Source organism: Syngnathus floridae, unplaced genomic scaffold (assembly GCF_059516105.1).
Source record: "Syngnathus floridae isolate MCC-2025c unplaced genomic scaffold, RoL_Sflo_1.0 HiC_scaffold_46, whole genome shotgun sequence".
NCBI lineage: Eukaryota > Metazoa > Chordata > Actinopteri > Syngnathiformes > Syngnathidae > Syngnathus > Syngnathus floridae.
Window position 1 is genome coordinate 325,786 of NW_028284075.1, and position 19,574 is coordinate 345,359.

General features: G+C 44.6%; 1 long non-coding RNA gene across 2 annotated transcripts; it reads right to left on the reverse strand.

Moving 5' to 3' along the window:
• Positions 1 to 5,768: 5,768 nt before the first annotated feature.
• LOC148378424 (uncharacterized) lies at positions 5,769 to 8,315 on the reverse strand. Of its 2 annotated transcripts, XR_015855900.1 has the most exons (4): positions 7,869 to 8,315; positions 7,645 to 7,687; positions 7,444 to 7,521; positions 5,769 to 5,879 (listed from the first exon to the last, which is right to left on the reverse strand). It is a non-coding gene; the product is annotated as an uncharacterized LOC148378424 (long non-coding RNA). The 2 variants fall into 2 exon arrangements; XR_015855899.1 differs by lacking the exon at positions 7,645 to 7,687 and having other exon boundaries at positions 7,869 to 8,295.
• Between the last annotated feature and the right edge of the window lie 11,259 nt (positions 8,316 to 19,574).

Below are 19,574 nucleotides of genomic sequence, written 5' to 3' on the forward strand. Positions count from 1 at the left end.
TGTATTCTGTTGTATTCTTTTGGATTGTATTCACACTAACCCCACTAAAACTTCAGCCCACAAAAACTCGCCTCTGGCGCCTAGCCTCTGGCACTTAGCCTCTAACACTTAGCCTTTAACACTTAGCCTTTAACACTTAGCCTTTAACACTTAGCCTAGAAGGTGAATAAATAGGGTTAAAGGTTGAGTGAAGGGACCTCGTTTTAAACTACTTTTTTGTAAAGGAGTGGGAACAAGTAAGACGTATTTAATTTATTTAATGGGAAGTAGTAAGACTTATTAAATTTATTTAATCTACTTTTCTTCCCAGGCAAAATTTGATGTGCTGCAATTCCAAATTTCCAAAGTGAATGAAGGAATGAAGTCCTTTAAATTATGATTTTGTATAAATACTAGGCATTAACACAAAATCGACGGCACAAAATGGGCAGACTTTACTTGTTTGAAAAGGACTGGTTACAAGACAGACTTTTTTAATTTATTTAATGGGAAGAAGACTTATTTAGTTTAATTGATCTATTTTTGTTCCCTGGCAAAATTCGATTTGCTGCAATTCCAAATTTCCAAAGTGAATGAAGGAAAGAAGTCGTTTAAATTATGATTTTGTTTAAATACTAGGCATAGACACAAAATCTACGGCACAAAATGGGCAGACTTTACTTGTTTGAAGAGGACTGGTTACAAGACAGACTTTTCTGATTTATTTAATGGGAAGAAGACTTATTTAGTTTATTTAATCTATTTTTGTTCCCTGGCAAAATTGGATTTGCTGAAATTGTATTTTGCCAAATCTTGCCTTGAGACCTGATAGGAAGTATTAAACGCTTAGTTAAATCAATACAAGTTGGTAATAAGAGCGAGTAATGTTGGTTGAACCGATGAATGAAGGTTGAAAGCAATTTAAATTATGACTTTGTATAAATACTAGATATTAACAGAACATCTACTGCGCGAAATGGGCAGAGTTTACTTGTTTGAGAAGGAGTGGCTTATTCAAAACTAAGATTTATTTAATCTGTTTGTTCCCAGGCAAAATTGGATGTGATGCAATTCCAAATTTCACCACATGATGGTGCCCAATTTTGACTTCATAGGACATATTAAACACTTAGCTTGTTATTATGTTCAAGGTAATCAGATTTGTTTATTATTCTAATGGCCTCTTCAAAACTATTCTGGATTACTACTTTGGATCTATTCTACATTACTTGGCAACAACATACTCTGTAACAGATTAGGCAGTATAATCATATCTGTTAACTTGAGAGTGCCCACACTCAATCTACTTATCGTGATGTGTTAAATCAATTACTGTTAGACATTATTTGTCTGATAATCTACCAAATCTTTGAATTGAAGAATTTGTGATTTAATTAATAGCTTGTTGTTATGTTAAGGGTAATCAGACTTGTATATAATTCTAATGGCCTTCTTTTGAAAACTATTCTGAATTACAACTTTGGATCTTATATTACTTTGCAACAATCTACTCCGTGACAGATTAGGCAGTATAATCACATATGTTAACTTCAGTGCCCACACTGTATTTATTTATGGTTATTTGTTAAATCAAGTACTGTTAGACATGAAATAGGAAGTGTTTAACATAAATGTTATGGCTACTCACCATTGTAGCTCGCTCCTGGTCAATGATACGAGCCTCTTCTTGCAGTGGAAAACTTGCAGCCAACAAACACCGTGGAACCTAAAGGAATGAAATTAAACATTAACATTTCGCCTCGACCAATTTTCACACGTACAACGCAACGCGGCTACACTTCTGCTATTACAAACGTAAATCTCCTTAACCACAATGAGTGTTACTTACCGTGTACGCTCTAGACGGTCCAGTTGCAAGCAGAAAATAAAGATATTTCTGTTGATAATCGTCGCTGCTCAGTGGCTCACGGCCATCGCGCCAACAGATTTGAATTTTGGCGGAGGTTCGGGCAATTACGTCATATCCACGGCACATGACTGCGACGTAATACCCGCTTATCTGAAACGGCAGTTAAAAGTAGAGTTACATCAAGTTTTCTTGGAACCTAAACGAATGAAAGAAAACTATCATTTGGCCACAACCAACATTCACAGATACAACACAACGTGCGGGGTTGGGGTTAAAGATTGAGTGAAGGGCCCTCGTTTTAAACTACTGTTTTGAAAAGGAGTGGGAACAAGTAAGACGTATTTAATTTATTTAATGGGAAGTAGTAAGATTTATTAAATTTATTTAATCTACTTTTCTTCCCAGGCAAAATTTGATGTGCTGCAATTCCAAATTTCCAAAGTGAATGAAGGAATGAAGTCCTTTAAATTATGATTTTGTATAAATACTAGGCATTAACACAAAATCGACGGCACAAAATGGGCAGACTTTACTTGTTTGAAAAGGACTGGTTACAAGACAGACTTTTTTAATTTATTTAATGGGAAGAAGACTTATTTAGTTTAATTGATCTATTTTTGTTCCCTGCCAAAATTCGATTTGCTGCAATTCCAAATTTCCAAAGTGAATGAAGGAAAGAAGTCGTTTAAATTATGATTTTGTTTAAATACTAGGCATAGACACAAAATCTACGGCACAAAATGGGCAGACTTTACTTGTTTGAAGAGGACTGGTTACAAGACAGACTTTTCTGATTTATTTAATGGGAAGAAGACTTATTTAGTTTATTTAATCTATTTTTGTTCCCTGGCAAAATTGGATTTGCTGAAATTGTATTTTGCCAAATCTTGCCTTGAGACCTGATAGGAAGTATTAAACGCTTAGTTAAATCAATACAAGTTGGTAATAAGAGCGAGTAATGTTGGTTGAACCGATGAATGAAGGTTGAAAGCAATTTAAATTATGACTTTGTATAAATACTAGATATTAACAGAACATCTACTGCGCGAAATGGGCAGAGTTTACTTGTTTGAGAAGGAGTGGCTTATTCAAAACTAAGATTTATTTAATCTGTTTGTTCCCAGGCAAAATTGGATGTGATGCAATTCCAAATTTCACCACATGATGGTGCCCAATTTTGACTTCATAGGACATATTAAACACTTAGCTTGTTATTATGTTCAAGGTAATCAGATTTGTTTATTATTCTAATGGCCTCTTCAAAACTATTCTGGATTACTACTTTGGATCTATTCTACATTACTTGGCAACAACATACTCTGTAACAGATTAGGCAGTATAATCATATCTGTTAACTTGAGAGTGCCCACACTCAATCTACTTATCGTGATGTGTTAAATCAATTACTGTTAGACATTATTTGTCTGATAATCTACCAAATCTTTGAATTGAAGAATTTGTGATTTAATTAATAGCTTGTTGTTATGTTAAGGGTAATCAGACTTGTATATAATTCTAATGGCCTTCTTTTGAAAACTATTCTGAATTACAACTTTGGATCTTATATTACTTTGCAACAATCTACTCCGTGACAGATTAGGCAGTATAATCACATATGTTAACTTCAGTGCCCACACTGTATTTATTTATGGTTATTTGTTAAATCAAGTACTGTTAGACATGAAATAGGAAGTGTTTAACATAAATGTTATGGCTACTCACCATTGTAGCTCGCTCCTGGTCAATGATACGAGCCTCTTCTTGCAGTGGAAAACTTGCAGCCAACAAACACCGTGGAACCTAAAGGAATGAAATTAAACATTAACATTTCGCCTCGACCAATTTTCACACGTACAACGCAACGCGGCTACACTTCTGCTATTACAAACGTAAATCTCCTTAACCACAATGAGTGTTACTTACCGTGTACGCTCTAGACGGTCCAGTTGCAAGCAGAAAATAAAGATATTTCTGTTGATAATCGTCGCTGCTCAGTGGCTCACGGCCATCGCGCCAACAGATTTGAATTTTGGCGGAGGTTCGGGCAATTACGTCATATCCACGGCACATGACTGCGACGTAATACCCGCTTATCTGAAACGGCAGTTAAAAGTAGAGTTACATCAAGTTTTCTTGGAACCTAAACGAATGAAAGAAAACTATCATTTGGCCACAACCAACATTCACAGATACAACACAAGGTGCGGGGTTGGGGTTAAAGATTGAGTGAAGGGCCCTCGTTTTAAACTACTGTTTTGAAAAGGAGTGGGAACAAGTAAGACGTATTTAATTTATTTAATGGGAAGTAGTAAGACTTATTAAATTTATTTAATCTACTTTTCTTCCCAGGCAAAATTTGATGTGCTGCAATTCCAAATTTCCAAAGTGAATGAAGGAATGAAGTCCTTTAAATTATGATTTTGTATAAATACTAGGCATTAACACAAAATCGACGGCACAAAATGGGCAGACTTTACTTGTTTGAAAAGGACTGGTTACAAGACAGACTTTTTTAATTTATTTAATGGGAAGAAGACTTATTTAGTTTAATTGATCTATTTTTGTTCCCTGCCAAAATTCGATTTGCTGCAATTCCAAATTTCCAAAGTGAATGAAGGAAAGAAGTCGTTTAAATTATGATTTTGTTTAAATACTAGGCATAGACACAAAATCTACGGCACAAAATGGGCAGACTTTACTTGTTTGAAGAGGACTGGTTACAAGACAGACTTTTCTGATTTATTTAATGGGAAGAGGACTTATTTAGTTTATTTAATCTATTTTTGTTCCCTGGCAAAATTGGATTTGCTGAAATTGTATTTTGCCAAATCTCGATTTGAGACCTGATAGGAAGTATTAAACGCTTAGTTAAATCAATACAAGTTGGTAATAAGAGCGAGTAATGTTGGTTGAACCGATGAATGAAGGTTGAAAGCAATTTAAATTATGACTTTGTATAAATACTAGATATTAACAGAACATCTACTGCGCAAAATGGGCAGAGTTTACTTGTTTGAGAAGGAGTGGCTTATTCAAAACTAAGATTTATGTAATCTGTTTGTTCCCAGGCAAAATTGGATGTGATGCAATTCCAAATTTCACCACATGATGGTGCCCAATTTTGACTTCATAGGACATATTAAACACTTAGCTTGTTATTATGTTCAAGGTAATCAGATTTGTTTATCATTCTAATGGCCTCTTCAAAACTATTCTGGATTACTACTTTGGATCTATTCTACATTACTTGGCAACAACATACTCTGTAACAGATTAGGCAGTATAATCACATATGTTAACTTGAGAGTGCCCACACTCAATCTACTTATCGTGATGTGTTAAATCAATTACTGTTAGACATTATTTGTCTGATAATCTACCAAATCTTTGAATTGAAGAATTTGTGATTTAATTAATAGCTTGTTCAGGGTAATCAGACTTGTATATAATTCTAATGGCCTTCTTTTGAAAACTATTCTGAATTACAACTTTGGATCTTATATTACTTTGCAACAATCTACTCCGTGACAGATTAGGCAGTATAATCACATATGTTAACTTCAGTGCCCACACTGTATTTATTTATGGTTATTTGTTAAATCAAGTACTGTTAGACATGAAATAGGAAGTGTTTAACATAAATGTTATGGCTACTCACCATTGTAGCTCGCTCCTGGTCAATGATACGAGCCTCTTCTTGCAGTGGAAAACTTGCAGCCAACAAACACCGTGGAACCTAAAGGAATGAAATTAAACATTAACATTTCGCCTCGACCAATTTTCACACGTACAACGCAACGCGGCTACACTTCTGCTATTACAAACGTAAATCTCCTTAAACACAATGAGTGTTACTTACCGTGTACGCTCTAGACGGTCCAGTTGCAAGCAGAAAATAAAGATATTTCTGTTGATAATCGTCGCTGCTCAGTGGCTCACGGCCATCGCGCCAACAGATTTGAATTTTGGCGGAGGTTCGGGCAATTACGTCATATCCGCGGCATTTGACTGCGACGTAATACCCGCTTATCTGAAACGGCAGTTAAAAGTAGAGTTACATCAAGTTTTCTTGGAACCTAAACGAATGAAAGAAAACTATCATTTGGCCACAACCAACATTCACAGATACAACACAACGTGCGGGGTTGAGGTTAAAGATTGAGTGAAGGACCCTCGTTTTAAACTACTGTTTTGAAAAGGAGTGGGAACAAGTAAGACGTATTTAATTTATTTAATGGGAAGTAGTAAGACTTATTAAATTTATTTAATCTACTTTTCTTCCCAGGCAAAATTTGATGTGCTGCAATTCCAAATTTCCAAAGTGAATGAAGGAATGAAGTCCTTTAAATTATGATTTTGTATAAATACTAGGCATTAACACAAAATCGACGGCACAAAATGGGCAGACTTTACTTGTTTGAAAAGGACTGGTTACAAGACAGACTTTTTTAATTTATTTAATGGGAAGAAGACTTATTTAGTTTAATTGATCTATTTTTGTTCCCTGCCAAAATTCGATTTGCTGCAATTCCAAATTTCCAAAGTGAATGAAGGAAAGAAGTCGTTTAAATTATGATTTTGTTTAAATACTAGGCATAGACACAAAATCTACGGCACAAAATGGGCAGACTTTACTTGTTTGAAGAGGACTGGTTACAAGACAGACTTTTCTGATTTATTTAATGGGAAGAGGACTTATTTAGTTCATTTAATCTATTTTTGTTCCCTGGCAAAATTGGATTTGCTGAAATTGTATTTTGCCAAATCTCGATTTGAGACCTGATAGGAAGTATTAAACGCTTAGTTAAATCAATACAAGTTGGTAATAAGAGCGAGTAATGTTGGTTGAACCGATGAATGAAGGTTGAAAGCAATTTAAATTATGACTTTGTATAAATACTAGATATTAACAGAACATCTACTGCGCAAAATGGGCAGAGTTTACTTGTTTGAGAAGGAGTGGCTTATTCAAAACTAAGATTTATGTAATCTGTTTGTTCCCAGGCAAAATTGGATGTGATGCAATTCCAAATTTCACCACATGATGGTGCCCAATTTTGACTTCATAGGACATATTAAACACTTAGCTTGTTATTATGTTCAAGGTAATCAGATTTGTTTATTATTCTAATGGCCTCTTCAAAACTATTCTGGATTACTACTTTGGATCTATTCTACATTACTTGGCAACAACATACTCTGTAACAGATTAGGCAGTATAATCACATATGTTAACTTGAGAGTGCCCACACTCAATCTACTTATCGTGATGTGTTAAATCAATTACTGTTAGACATTATTTGTCTGATAATCTACCAAATCTTTGAATTGAAGAATTTGTGATTTAATTAATAGCTTGTTCAGGGTAATCAGACTTGTATATAATTCTAATGGCCTTCTTTTGAAAACTATTCTGAATTACAACTTTGGATCTTATATTACTTTGCAACAATCTACTCGGTGACAGATTAGGCAGTATAATCACATATGTTAACTTCAGTGCCCACACTGTATTTATTTATGGTTATTTGTTAAATCAAGTACTGTTAGACATGAAATAGGAAGTGTTTAACATAAATGTTATGGCTACTCACCATTGTAGCTCGCTCCTGGTCAATGATATGAGCCTCTTCTTGCAGTGGAAAACTTGCAGCCAACAAACACCGTGGAACCTAAAGGAATGAAATTAAACATTAACATTTCGCCCGGACCAACATTCACACGTACAACGCAACGCGGCTACACTTCTGCTATTACAAACGTAAATCTCCTTAAACACAACGAGTGTTACTTACCGTGTACGCTCTAGGCAAAATTGGATGTGATGCAATTCCAAATCTATCTGAAACGGCAGTTAAAAGTAGAGTTACATCAAGTTTTCTTTTTTAATCAACACAATCATTTACAACCGTTGACCAGAAAGAATCGTCGAAATTCGACGTCCCCCACAAACGCCACGCTCACTCGCTTTTCAGGGCAACAAAAGTACTTCTTTTTAAAAACGATGAGTTGTACTTACCGTGTACGCTCTGGACGGTCCAGTTGCAAGCAGAAAATAAAAATATTTCTCTTGTTAGTCGTATGTTACCATCCGCTGTGTCTTTGTCAACATCGCCGCCATTTTCCTACTTCCTGCTGCGAGCCACGCCCACGGATTTAAATTTGGGCGGAAGCTCTTTCCATTGGCGTCGTTTTCGCGTATAGCAAATCCGATTGGTTGGGAAGGGGGCACGGTTATGCAGCCGAGGGGTCCTGTGATCGGTGGGATGTAAAGTAGGCGTCGACGTCACGTCCGCGTCACGTGACCACGACGTGGCAGACGTCAAATAGCAACCGCTGTTTTGTTTAGTAGACTTACAGTTGTTATGCATTGACATAATGGCGCACACACCAAATAGATTTAAATAAATTAAATAATTCTTCTGCCCACTCTCTTTTAAACAAGTTAACTCTCCCCGCGGATTTGAATTCCGGCGAAAGTTACGCCCATCGACGTCACGTATGTCACGTGACCACGACGTGGCAGATGTCATATAGCAACCGCTGTTTTGTTTAGTAGATTTACAGTTGTTATGCATTGGCATAATGGTGTGCACTCAAAATAGATTTAAATAAATTAAATATTTCTTCTGCCTACTCCCTTTTAAACAAGTTAACTCTGCCCACGTCCATTGACGTCTTGTCTGCGTCACGTGACCACGACGTAGCGACGTCATATAGTAACCGCTGTTTTGACCAGTAGACTTAGTTATTATGCGTTGACATAATGGCGCACTGGTTAGCATGGCCACCTCTTAAGCATGATGATGCGGGTTCGACGCCTGATCAATGTTAGCATGGAGTGAGCTGAAGTGCATGGCGCTGAAGATTTGAATCTTTGAAATGCGCTGAGGTCTGACATATCAGGCAGAATGGTTTGCCATCACGTTCAACAAAAAATAGAAACTTTCCCACTCTGATTAAAACGTCCTGTGTTCATCTACGTATTTTCGTTTTGCTGTGCATCTTTTCCCTGCCATTTCGAGAGCCCAATTGACACTCATAGTTTAAAGAAATGTGTTTGCCCATCCTACTTTGTGGAATTTCACCACATGCGCTTTTGACCAAAATACCAAATTGAACTCAAGTGAAGCCAACACGCACAACCCCCCCCCCCCCCCACACACACACACACACACAAATGTTGATATGAACATAAAAGAGCCGCATGCGGTTCGGGAGTTGCGGCTTGGCCAAACCTGTACTATACAACTTTATTTGTATAAAATTTTCACAACAGCTGTCACACAAACAAAGCGGGAAAAACCGAAGACGTGCGTGTTCCGCCCACGCTGGATTTATTTGCACCTTTGAAAAGACACCGTATTGCCGCAGATGTGGCAAAGAGTACTTTTGGGCATCTGAGACGGAAGGATGTCCAAAGCATCACGTCACCTGCTCTGGTAGGCATGGTGGTGGGACGTTGAGGTCAACCGCTTTGGGGTTGGCTGACTCTTTGATCGCAGGATGCCACACACTTGAAGACAGAAGCAGAAAAGCAGAGCTAAATGCAAAATGTACTCACCGGTGACTCCAATTTTTTTCCCCCCTGAAGAAACAGCTGGACGGGTGGCCCCGGCTGGCCAGTGGGACTCTTGTTATTCTGACCCTTTTTAGTGCGCGTTTGGGGCAACAACCGTTTTTTTGTGGCGCTCTCTTCTGGTTCAAAAGTGCCCTGCATGTGAATTTGCTTTTCCTGCCTTCTGATTGGATGAGCGCCGGTGTGACGCGGTGCCTCTGTCACCGTGGCGGGGGGTATACGTTGGCATCGGAGCGTCTGCCAACGTCTGAGACCGGCTGGCAGTGTATCGGAGGTGTCGAGTGCGGTGCCGCTGGAGCTCACTCACCAGCTGGTGTTAGGGCCACAGAATGAAGGCCAAGGAGAAGAATAGAAAGAGAAACAGAAACTTCTCCTCCAATTGTTTGATTTGTCTCTTCTGAGCTTCGATGAATTCTTTCAGCTCTTTGTTCCTCTAGGACGGACAAATGGAAAGTGGCATTCAAAAGCCAGTAAGCGTGCAAGTAAGTGCCGGGCTGGCTTTGGGCCCTTACCTGTTGCGCGCTGTGCAGCAGATCCATTCTCTCTTGGAGGATGCAAGCGTCGCGCTCCCTCAACTCGCACATCAGGGCTCGCTTCCATTGGTCCACGGCGCTCCTAAGCTCTTCTCTCTGATCCGCCGTCAGCACGTCATTCACGCCAGCGTGGCTGGCTTTTTCGCCGTCCGTGGCGGGGCAGTCCCGCTGCGGTAGCGCCTCGTACAACATGGCCTCCAGCTCCAGGATCCTCTGGGCCGCAATCCTCGTCCATCAGTGGTCCGGCGGGAGATTTGAGGGCGGCTTACCTTATGAGCCTGGTCCATGGAACACTTCCTGAAGTCCAACTCTTCATCCAGGTAGCCCTTCTGCTTGCAGAACATATCCTAGCACAGCTCAAGGTCAGAATTGTTGGGGCACATTGCCGGAGTTCCCCTTGGCTGATGTCGCGTGTCTGTCTACCTTCTCACTTTCAATGTCCAACATCTTCTGTTGAAGTGCTGACTTGGTCACTTTGATGTATTCTAACCACTGAGGAAAGGCTGCTGTCACATAAGCAGAATGCGAGAGCGTGCGTGGACGTGCGCGTTACCTTCTCGGCTAGGGTGAGAAGGGTCCTGGCGTGAATCACGACCACCTGCTCCTCGTTGGTGAGATTCTGCAAGAGCCCAAAGGCACAGCGTCAACAAGCTTCTTTCAGCGCAAAGCCTTCCAAAAGTCACATTTGAGCCGCCGAGTCTCGTGGAGTGCGAACATAAGGAGTTCGACATACACTTACGGCGTTATAGCCCAGGATGTCCAGCTTCTTCATCAGATCACTGATGACGATGTCCGGGGGAAAGGCGCAAGGAGCAATGTAAGGTGTTCTGGGACCTCGGGTTAAGGTTAGGGTTGCGAGGGACGCCTTACGTACGCTCACGCCCTCGGCCTCGCAGTAGATCTGCAAAGGGCTGAGGCCGTCTGGGAAACGGACTTGCAGAAACTTCAAGACGGGGGAGCGCCACTCCCTCTCCTGAAAGGCAGAGGCATGCATCCGTCCGTCCGTCCGTCCGTCCGTCCGTCACATCTCTGGCCTCAACACGCTTGTGCGAGTCTTCCCACCTCCAGCTCCAGGATGCGGAACTCAAGGAGTTCGTTTTGGTCTCGGATATCCTGGATGTGCTCTTTCAGACGCGCTTCTTCCGCCTCCATCCGCCTGACCTGAAAAGACAGTCAGACCTCATCTGCGGGGCTTCCCGACAAGTGTGACGCCAAGCGACTCCGCCCAGCGCCTTTCTTTCCGTCACCTTTTCGGCCAACTGCTGATTGCTCTGACGCAGCAGCTGCTTCTCCTCCACCCACTTGACATTCTAGAAGAGACAAACGCGTGGACAGCTTTGGAATGTTGTGTCATTTTCATCCACAAATTCTTTGGTTGACTGGAAAATGACATTTGCTTTTCTCCGCATTTTCCCAGCCACGTTCGGGGGGGGGGGGGGGGGGGTTGGTCCAGTAATGCCAGACGGATGAGTGACTGAAGAATGTAGCTATTTTGTCTGAGAAAAAGGTGTGCTCATTGATGAGCTTACCTGTCCTTGTTGCTTCAGCGCTGACTCCAGATCTGCTACTCTGCTTTGATAGTGACCCATTTCTACCATCAGCTTTTCTCTGGTCTGAAAGGAGGAGGAGGGAGGCTCCTCCTCCTCCTTTCAGACCAGAGAACACCCGAGGCTGGGTGAGAACGGGGAGGCTGCGACCCGGCCGGGGGTTGCGGGAAGGGGCGCCACCTTGATCTCCTTCTCGGCGTCGTAGTCCCCTTCGCTGGTCTGGGCTAGCAGAGCGTAGGCTCGTTGCAGCGCTTGATATTCTTGCGTCAGCTGGCGGTAGCGAAGCTCTGCCTCTTCATGCACACACCAATGCAACACAGCACTAGTACCAGAATCAGTCAGACCGGCGACAAAGCACCCGCGACGCAAAGACGAGTCCGATTCCAGGCTGAAGAGGAATGTTTGGTGCCAATACGCTGGCAGAAATGGCGGGCTACCTCTTCGGGTTCCGTGTCGGGGGTTCTGTCGGTGTGAAAAGACAAGGACGATCCGTCCGAGTCCACCAACACGTCTTCGTCGTAGCCGTAAAATGTTTCGATGACCTGCGGGCGCGGAAGCAAACATCTCTCTGAACAAACTGAAGCGACACCTCACGATGAATCGACGAGAGGAACGATAGCGAGAAAAAGGCCATTTCATCTTGCGCAACACCAAGCAGCCGCAAACAAACAGACTCACCTTGCAGGACCTCACGCTTTGTTCCTCCTCAGAGATTCTCGACGTCGGTATCGTAGCATCAAATCTCTCTCCTGTCGACACAAATAATCCGCCTTTGAGATTCTTTGGATGCAAAGGGAACGAACGGCTCCGGCGCAGAAACAAACGCGACTCACAATGACATTTCTGACATGAGCTCCTGTCTCCAGAGCCTGAAAAACACGTCACCGGCGATGATTGGAGGGACGCTCGTCTTTTCCAAAAGTGACAACTACAGGGTGTGTCAGGGTTTTCCAGATTATCTTTATCGTATCATTGTGTTGCTTTGACTTTGACTGCGACCTGTAATAAATAATATTATTTATCCCTTATTTATCCCTATCGCTTATCCCTTCCTACACAAAGTCGTAAAACACCCCTTGCTATGTTTTGACTAGAGGTCAAGGGCTTCCTCTATTCAATCCACTCTTACACCCACCCTGTTTCTCTTAATTAAAATGCTCGTGCAGGAGCCGAGAGTCAGACTTCATTCGTACAACGGATGGACTCTCCACCTGCAGGTGTCCAAAAGAACTTACTTGTCTCCCGTGTGGTTCTTGCAAAATAAGTTGGAGCGAGCGCAACTCTAACAGGGTGCATTTTGCCACTAGCTGCCTACGGACAATGACGTCGCGCTCGCGGCTCATGGTTGACGGGCTGAGCAGCCGGGCAAGTCCGTCGTTTTCAGCGCACAGCGAGTGGCAAAGGCGCTGACAAAACGGGAGCTTTGAGCTGCTGAAAACGGCAAAACAAGTCTAAAGCGTGTTCAAACGCGTGCGCACAATGCTCCTGCTTGAAAGGTCGGAATTTAAGGGGCCAATTTTTTGGATGGCGGCCGCCGGCCAAGCTTTGGACGGAAAAGGTTTCCTGGCGACAGCGAGCGAGCGCGGCGCTGCCGTACGTGCACCGAGTCGCCTGCCTGAAGACCTTGGACAAGTCGTCGATGATGTGCCGCTGCTCCACAACTTGAAGGAACTCCATTTCACCGTCCTGCTGGCCGCAACCGCGGTCCAGGTCATTGAGCGAACTAGGCCTTCTCTGTGGAACACAAATGCAGTGGACTCTGTTGGCACGCCGCCGTTGTCCGCGTCGACTTACCAAGCTTGCCATCTCCTCGTTCTCCTGGGTGACAAAGCGCACTTTGTTTTCAAGGCGACACAGCACCAGCGAGAGTTCTTCATTCTTCCTGCTCAGGCGTTTGTTTTTGTACAGGAGTGGCAGAAACTGGCTTTCTGTTTCTCTCAGTCGCTTTAGCTGCAAGCATGAAGTGCGGGATGTGAAAGACGCACAACACGCGGGCCAGAACGTATCCATTCCTTTTGCATCGGTTTGAACGGAATCGTGGCTTTGGCTCCCAATAAAAGACATCTACCAGGCAACCGACTCGCCGCGCCGCTCAACTAATAAGCAAGCGCAATGGGTGCCTCGCTGGATGGCGCGCATCAAACGTAGCGCAAACCTTCAAGCGTGCCGTCAATAAATTACCAGTTCATTGCGCTCTTCAGAAAGCAGGGCGTTTCGATCCTCCAGTTTCCTGATGACTGCGCTGAGCTCAGCGATTTTCAGATGAAACCGTCGCGTGTCCCGATCCTCCTGAGACTGAAAACGCCCCGCAACACACACACACAAGCACTCGTTCAAAGTTCAAAACTGTTTTTGTGCTACCTTCCTCCAGCAACGAACTAAGTCATGCGTACTGCAAGTGTGTGATGAGGTGGCTTACGCAATGAAGAGGATTGCTAGTAGCGGCGTTGACCCCACTTCCAGGGTAGTTTAGGCCCGCCCTTTGGGAATCCCTCAGGGCAGCGATCTGCTGCTCGGCAGCCTGAGTCTGCAGCTGAAGGCGGTGGACGTGGCCGGCCCCAGGGCTTCATCCAAAACACTAACCGCTCTGTCTTTCAGCTTGATCTCATCCGTCTGGATGTACAAACGGGGAGCGCTCAGGCAGGCGGGCAAACTCATTTGCCAGAATTGTGACAAAAACAAAGAGAGCAACCGGCCAATTTTTTTCTTGAATCGACTAGAACACCTTTGCTGTGACAAAAGCGAAGCGAGCAACCGGACATTTTCTTCTTGTGAAATAGAATAGAATAGAATGCCTTAGGTGTCATTGCACTGCAGGTATACAACGAAATTGGGAACATAGCCACGCACCGCGCATCTGATCAGTCCTACCAGTCGGCGGATCTCCCTCTCGCAGTCTCTCTTGGTTCGGCTCAGCTCCTCCCGATGCTGGTGATGAGCCGATCGGAGCTCGGCCGCTCGGGACTGCCAGGCCTGCTGGGCCGCTGCCAGGGCTTCTTCCGCGCTCCTGGTGGAGGCGACACCGCTCGGTCTCCCGACACCGCCGCGTCTCCTCCACCTCCGCCAGCAAAGCGCCCCCCCTCCTCACCTGAGCAGACATTGCGCCACACCGGGCCGTTGAGACCGCAACGGAGCGCCGCGACGCTTACTGGGGACAAGCTACACAATACGGTAGCGGCCGCATCGAAGCCCGACGTGGCGTGCGGATAGTCAGACACGGATAGAGCGGATCACCTTGTCCATGGAGCCGTCCCTCAGGCTGAGGACCAAGGCATTCAGTCGCTGGATCTCTCCATCTTTGATTTTGATCACTCTCATCAGCTCCATTTCATGCTGCCGCAGTAATGTCTCCCTGGTAATGGCTAACTCTTTCTGCTTCTCCTCATGGAGTTTGCTTTTGAGTTCCGTCATGGCGGCGGTGGCACGGTGGTGCTCCGCCCGCAGGTCCTGACTTCTCTCTCTCTCCAGACAGCTGACCTGACATGACTTAGACTTAGACAAACTTTATTGTCATCTTGTCTGCACATGGTGCATACAAAACGAAATTCCGTTGCATACGTCTTACAACAAAGTAGTGATATTGCAGTTGAATAGAAGTAACATATCCTATGAAAATATATATATATACATATATACTATATATATATATATATATATATATATTAAAAATAAGTATAAAGTGCAGCAGTGATAATTATGCAATAGTGCAAGTAGGCAAAACAGTATTCAAGAGTGTGCAGAGGAATGCTAAACCATGTATTAAACTTCTATTTAAAGGGTTTATACAAGTTCAGTAAAGTTGGTAGTGCGAGATAGTGCAAGATAGAGGTCCGTAGTGTCATAAAGTACAGTTCTGTGAATGTGTGATGCAGAGTTCAGTTTAGAGCTCAACAGTTCTAGTGTTCAACAGTCTGATGACAGCAGGGAAAAAGCTGTTGCAGAACCTGGTGGACCTGCAGCGGATGCTGCAAACCTCTTCCCAGAGGGCAGCAGGGAGAACAGTCCATGGTGGGGGTGTGATGGGTCATTGATGATGTTACGGGCACGGGACATGCAGCGCTGAGATGAAATGTCCTGAATGGAGGGAAGAGGAGCCCCTATGATCCTCTCTGCTGTCCTCACCACTCTCCTCACGTTCTTCCAATCGGAGGCGGTGCAGCCTCCACACCACACAGAGAGACAGCTTGTCAGAATGCTCTCTATGGTGCTCCTGTAGAACGTCCTCATGATGGGTGGGGGCAGGTGGGCTCTCCTCATCCTCCGCAGGAAGTACAAGCGCTTCTGTGCCCTCTTGACCAGTGCCGTAGTGTTCATAGTCCAGGTGAGGTCTTCTGTGATGTGGACCCCCAGGAATTTGGTGGTGCTGACCACCTCCACAGCTGAGCTGTTGATGATCAGTGGAGCGTGGTGAGGCTGTTTTTTCCTGAAGTCGACGATGATCTCCTTCATCTTCTCCTCATTCAGGATCAGGCTGTTTTCTCTGCACCAGCCCACCAGCTGCTCCACCTCCTCTCTGTAGTCCAGGTCGTTGTTGTCTCTGATGAGCCCCACCACCGTTGTGTCGTCTGCTGACTTCACGATGTGATTGGTGGTGAACCTGAGGACGCAGTCGTGTGTCATCAGGGTGCACAGCAGGGGGCTCAGGACGCAGCCCTGAAGGGAGCCTGTGCTGAGGGTGATGACATCAGAGGTGTTCTGTCCGACCCGGACTGACTGAGGTCTGTTGGTGAGGAAGTCTAGCAGCCAGTTGCGAAGGGGGGTGTTGAAGCCCAGGTGTTCCAATTTTCCTACCAGATGCTGTGGGATGATGGTGTTAAACGCTGAGCTGAAGTCCAGGAACAGCCTCCGCACATGGGTGTTCTTCTCCTCCAGGTGAGCCAGGCTCAGGTGAAGAACGGAGGAGATGGCGTCCTGAGTGGAGCGGTTTTGCCGGTCGGCAAACTGGAACGGGTCAAATAATAGGGGGAGTCTGGAAACGATGTGACCTTTAAGCAGCCTTTCGAAGCACTTCATCATAACCGGAGTCAGTGCAACAGGCCGGTAATCATTAAATGAGGTGATTTGAGGTTTCTTCGGCACCGGAATGATGGAGGCAGTCTTAAAGCACGCCGGCACTGTGGCTTGGCCCAGCGAGGTGTTAAAAATGTCTGTGATGACCCCAGCCAGATGACTTGCACATTCCCTGAACACACGCCCAGGAATGTTGTCGGGGCCAGGGGCCTTACAGGGGTTGACTCTCCTCAGGGTCTTCAACACATCGGCGGAGTCAAGGCAGAGTACCGCCTCTTCCTGATGGGGGACAGTTTTAACTGCTGGAGTGCCGTTTAGTGCCTCGAACCTCCCAAAGAAGTTATTTAGACCATTTAGAAAGTCAGCATCAACTACACCCACCGGGGGGGGGGGGAGGGTGAGTTGTAGTCTGTAATCGCCCGTATGCCTTGCCACATACTCCTGATGTTTTTGACGTCGTGGAAACGATCCTGAAATTTTCGACTGCGGTCTCGCTTCGCTATCCTGATGGCACGGTTCAAGTTGGCTCTCGCTGTCCTCAGTGTCTCCTTGTCGCCAGACTTGAAGGCAGAGTTCCGCGCTCGTAGCGTTTGACGTACCTCCTCAGTCATCCAGGGTCGTTGGTTGCCCCGGGTGATGATATTCTTAGTGGTGCTGACGTCCTCGGTGCATTTGTTGATGTAGGCTGACACAGTCATGGCACACGCATGTCTAATCTACATCGGGAAAACTGGGAGGGAGGGAGGCAGGCAGGGAGGCAGGCAGGGAGGCAGGCAGGGAGGCAGGCAGTGTCTGTCTGTTGAGGTTTTCACCTTGTTCTTCTCCTGCTGAAGTTCTAACTGGACGTCCATCAGTTTGGTTCTCAGCTCGTCATTGGCGGCCTGAAGGGCGTCCGTTCGCTCCGCCTTGGCCCGCCCTGCCGGAGCTCGTTTGGACATCTCTTACTCGAGTCTCGCCCGGTCGTCAGTCAGAGATCACAACATTTGTACCTGGAGAGCACAAACGCAGCGCTGTTTTCCACTGGCTTCGAACTCAACTTCAATCGGTACCGTAACTTACAACATCATAAACATAGAACTAGCTTGACTTAGTCATTGAATAAATGCATTTGGTTCTTCAAAACTGCATCACGCAACATAGCGTGACCGAGACGGCCGTTATCCACCTGCGTGAAGTTATTTGGTGAAATGAATGAGATGTTTAAGACACCATCGTTCTGTCTCTATGTAGATGAAGGTAAATAATCGATTGCTGAAGGTCCAAAGGTGTTGTGATAAACAAATAAACATATTAGTGATTAGTGACATATTTGTGATAAACATATTAGGCAGGATAATCACACATGTTAACGTGACTGCCCACACTGTATTTATTTATGGTTATTTGTTAAATCGAGTACTGTTAGACATGAAATAGGAAGTGTTTAACATAAATGGAAGACGAAAGGGGTACTCACCATTGTAGCTCCTGCTGGTCAATGATACGAGCCTCTTCTTGCAGTGGAAAACATACAGCCAACAAACACCGTGGAACCTAAAGGAATGAAATTAAACATTAACATTTAGCCTCAACCAACATTCACAGATACAACGCAACGCAAACTACACAAACGTAAATCTTTTTAAACACAATGAGTTGTACTTACCGTGTACGCTCTAGACGGTCCACTTGCAAGCGGAAAATAAAGATATTTCTGTTGATAATCGTCGTGTTTGTATCCGGTGTCTCGCTCAAGGCCATTGCGCCCACAGATTTGAATTTTGGCGAGAGTTCAGCCTATTGACGTCATTTCCGCGGTGTAATACCCGCATATCTGAAACGGCAAAGTTAAGAGTAGAGTTAAATAAAGTTTTTAGTCAACGCAATAATTTACAACCGTTGACCAGTCGAAATAATCGTCGAAATTTGGCGTCTGTGGCTGGAAGCAGACGCCGAGTTCGACATTCCTCCCAAACGCCACACTCCCTCGCTTTTCAGGGCTAAAAAAAAACAGTTGTAATTACCTTGTACGCTCTAGACGGTCAAGTTGCAAGCTGAAAACAAAAATATTTGCCTTGTTAGTCATCGTGTTACTAACAGCTGTGTCTTGTTTGCCAGAACTGCCGCTTTCCTACTTCCTGTTGCAAGCCACGCCCACGGATTATAATTTTGCCGTGAGTTCCGCCTATTGACGTCATGTCCGCGTCACATGACTGCGACGTAATATTATCTAAAACTGTTTGTGCGGTATTGTGTTGTTCTGTGCGGTATTGTGTTATTCTGTGCGGCGTCGTGTTGTTCTGTGCGGCGTCGTGTTGTTCAGTGCGACGTCGTGTTGTTCAGTGCGGCATGGTGTTGTTGTGCGGCATGGTGTTGTTCAGTGCGGCATGGTGTTGTTCAGTGCGGCATAATGTTGTTCAGTGCGGCATAATGTTGTTCAGTGCGGCATGGTGTTGTTCAGTGCGGCATGGTGTTGTTCAGTGCGGCATGGTGTTGTTCAGTGCGGCATAATGTTGTTCAGTGCGCCATAATGTTGTTCAGTGCGGCATGGTGTTGTTCAGTGCGGGATGGTGTTGTTCAGTGCAGGATGGTGTTGTTCAGTGCGGCATGGTGTTGTTCAATGCGGCATGGTGTTGTTCAGTGCGGGATGGTGTTGTTCAGTGCGGCATGGTGTTGTTCAATGCGGCATGGTGTTGTTCAGTGCGGGATGGTGTTGTTCAGTGCAGGATGGTGTTGTTCAGTGCGGCATGGTGTTGTTCAGTGCGGAATGGTGTTGTTCAGTGCGGCATGGTGTTGTTCAGTGCGGCATGGTGTTGTTCAGTGCAGGATGGTGTTGTTCAATGCGGGATCGTGTTGTTCAGTGCGGCATGGTGTTGTTCAGTGCGGCATGGTGTTGTTCAGTGCGGCATAATGTTGTTCAGTGCGGCATGGTGTTGTTCAGTGCGGCATGGTGTTGTTCAGTGCGGCATGGTGTTGTTCAGTGCGGCATGGTGTTGTTCAGTGCGGCATAATGTTGTCCAGTGCGCCATAATGTTGTTCAGTGCGGCATGGTGTTGTTTAGTGCGGGATGGTGTTGT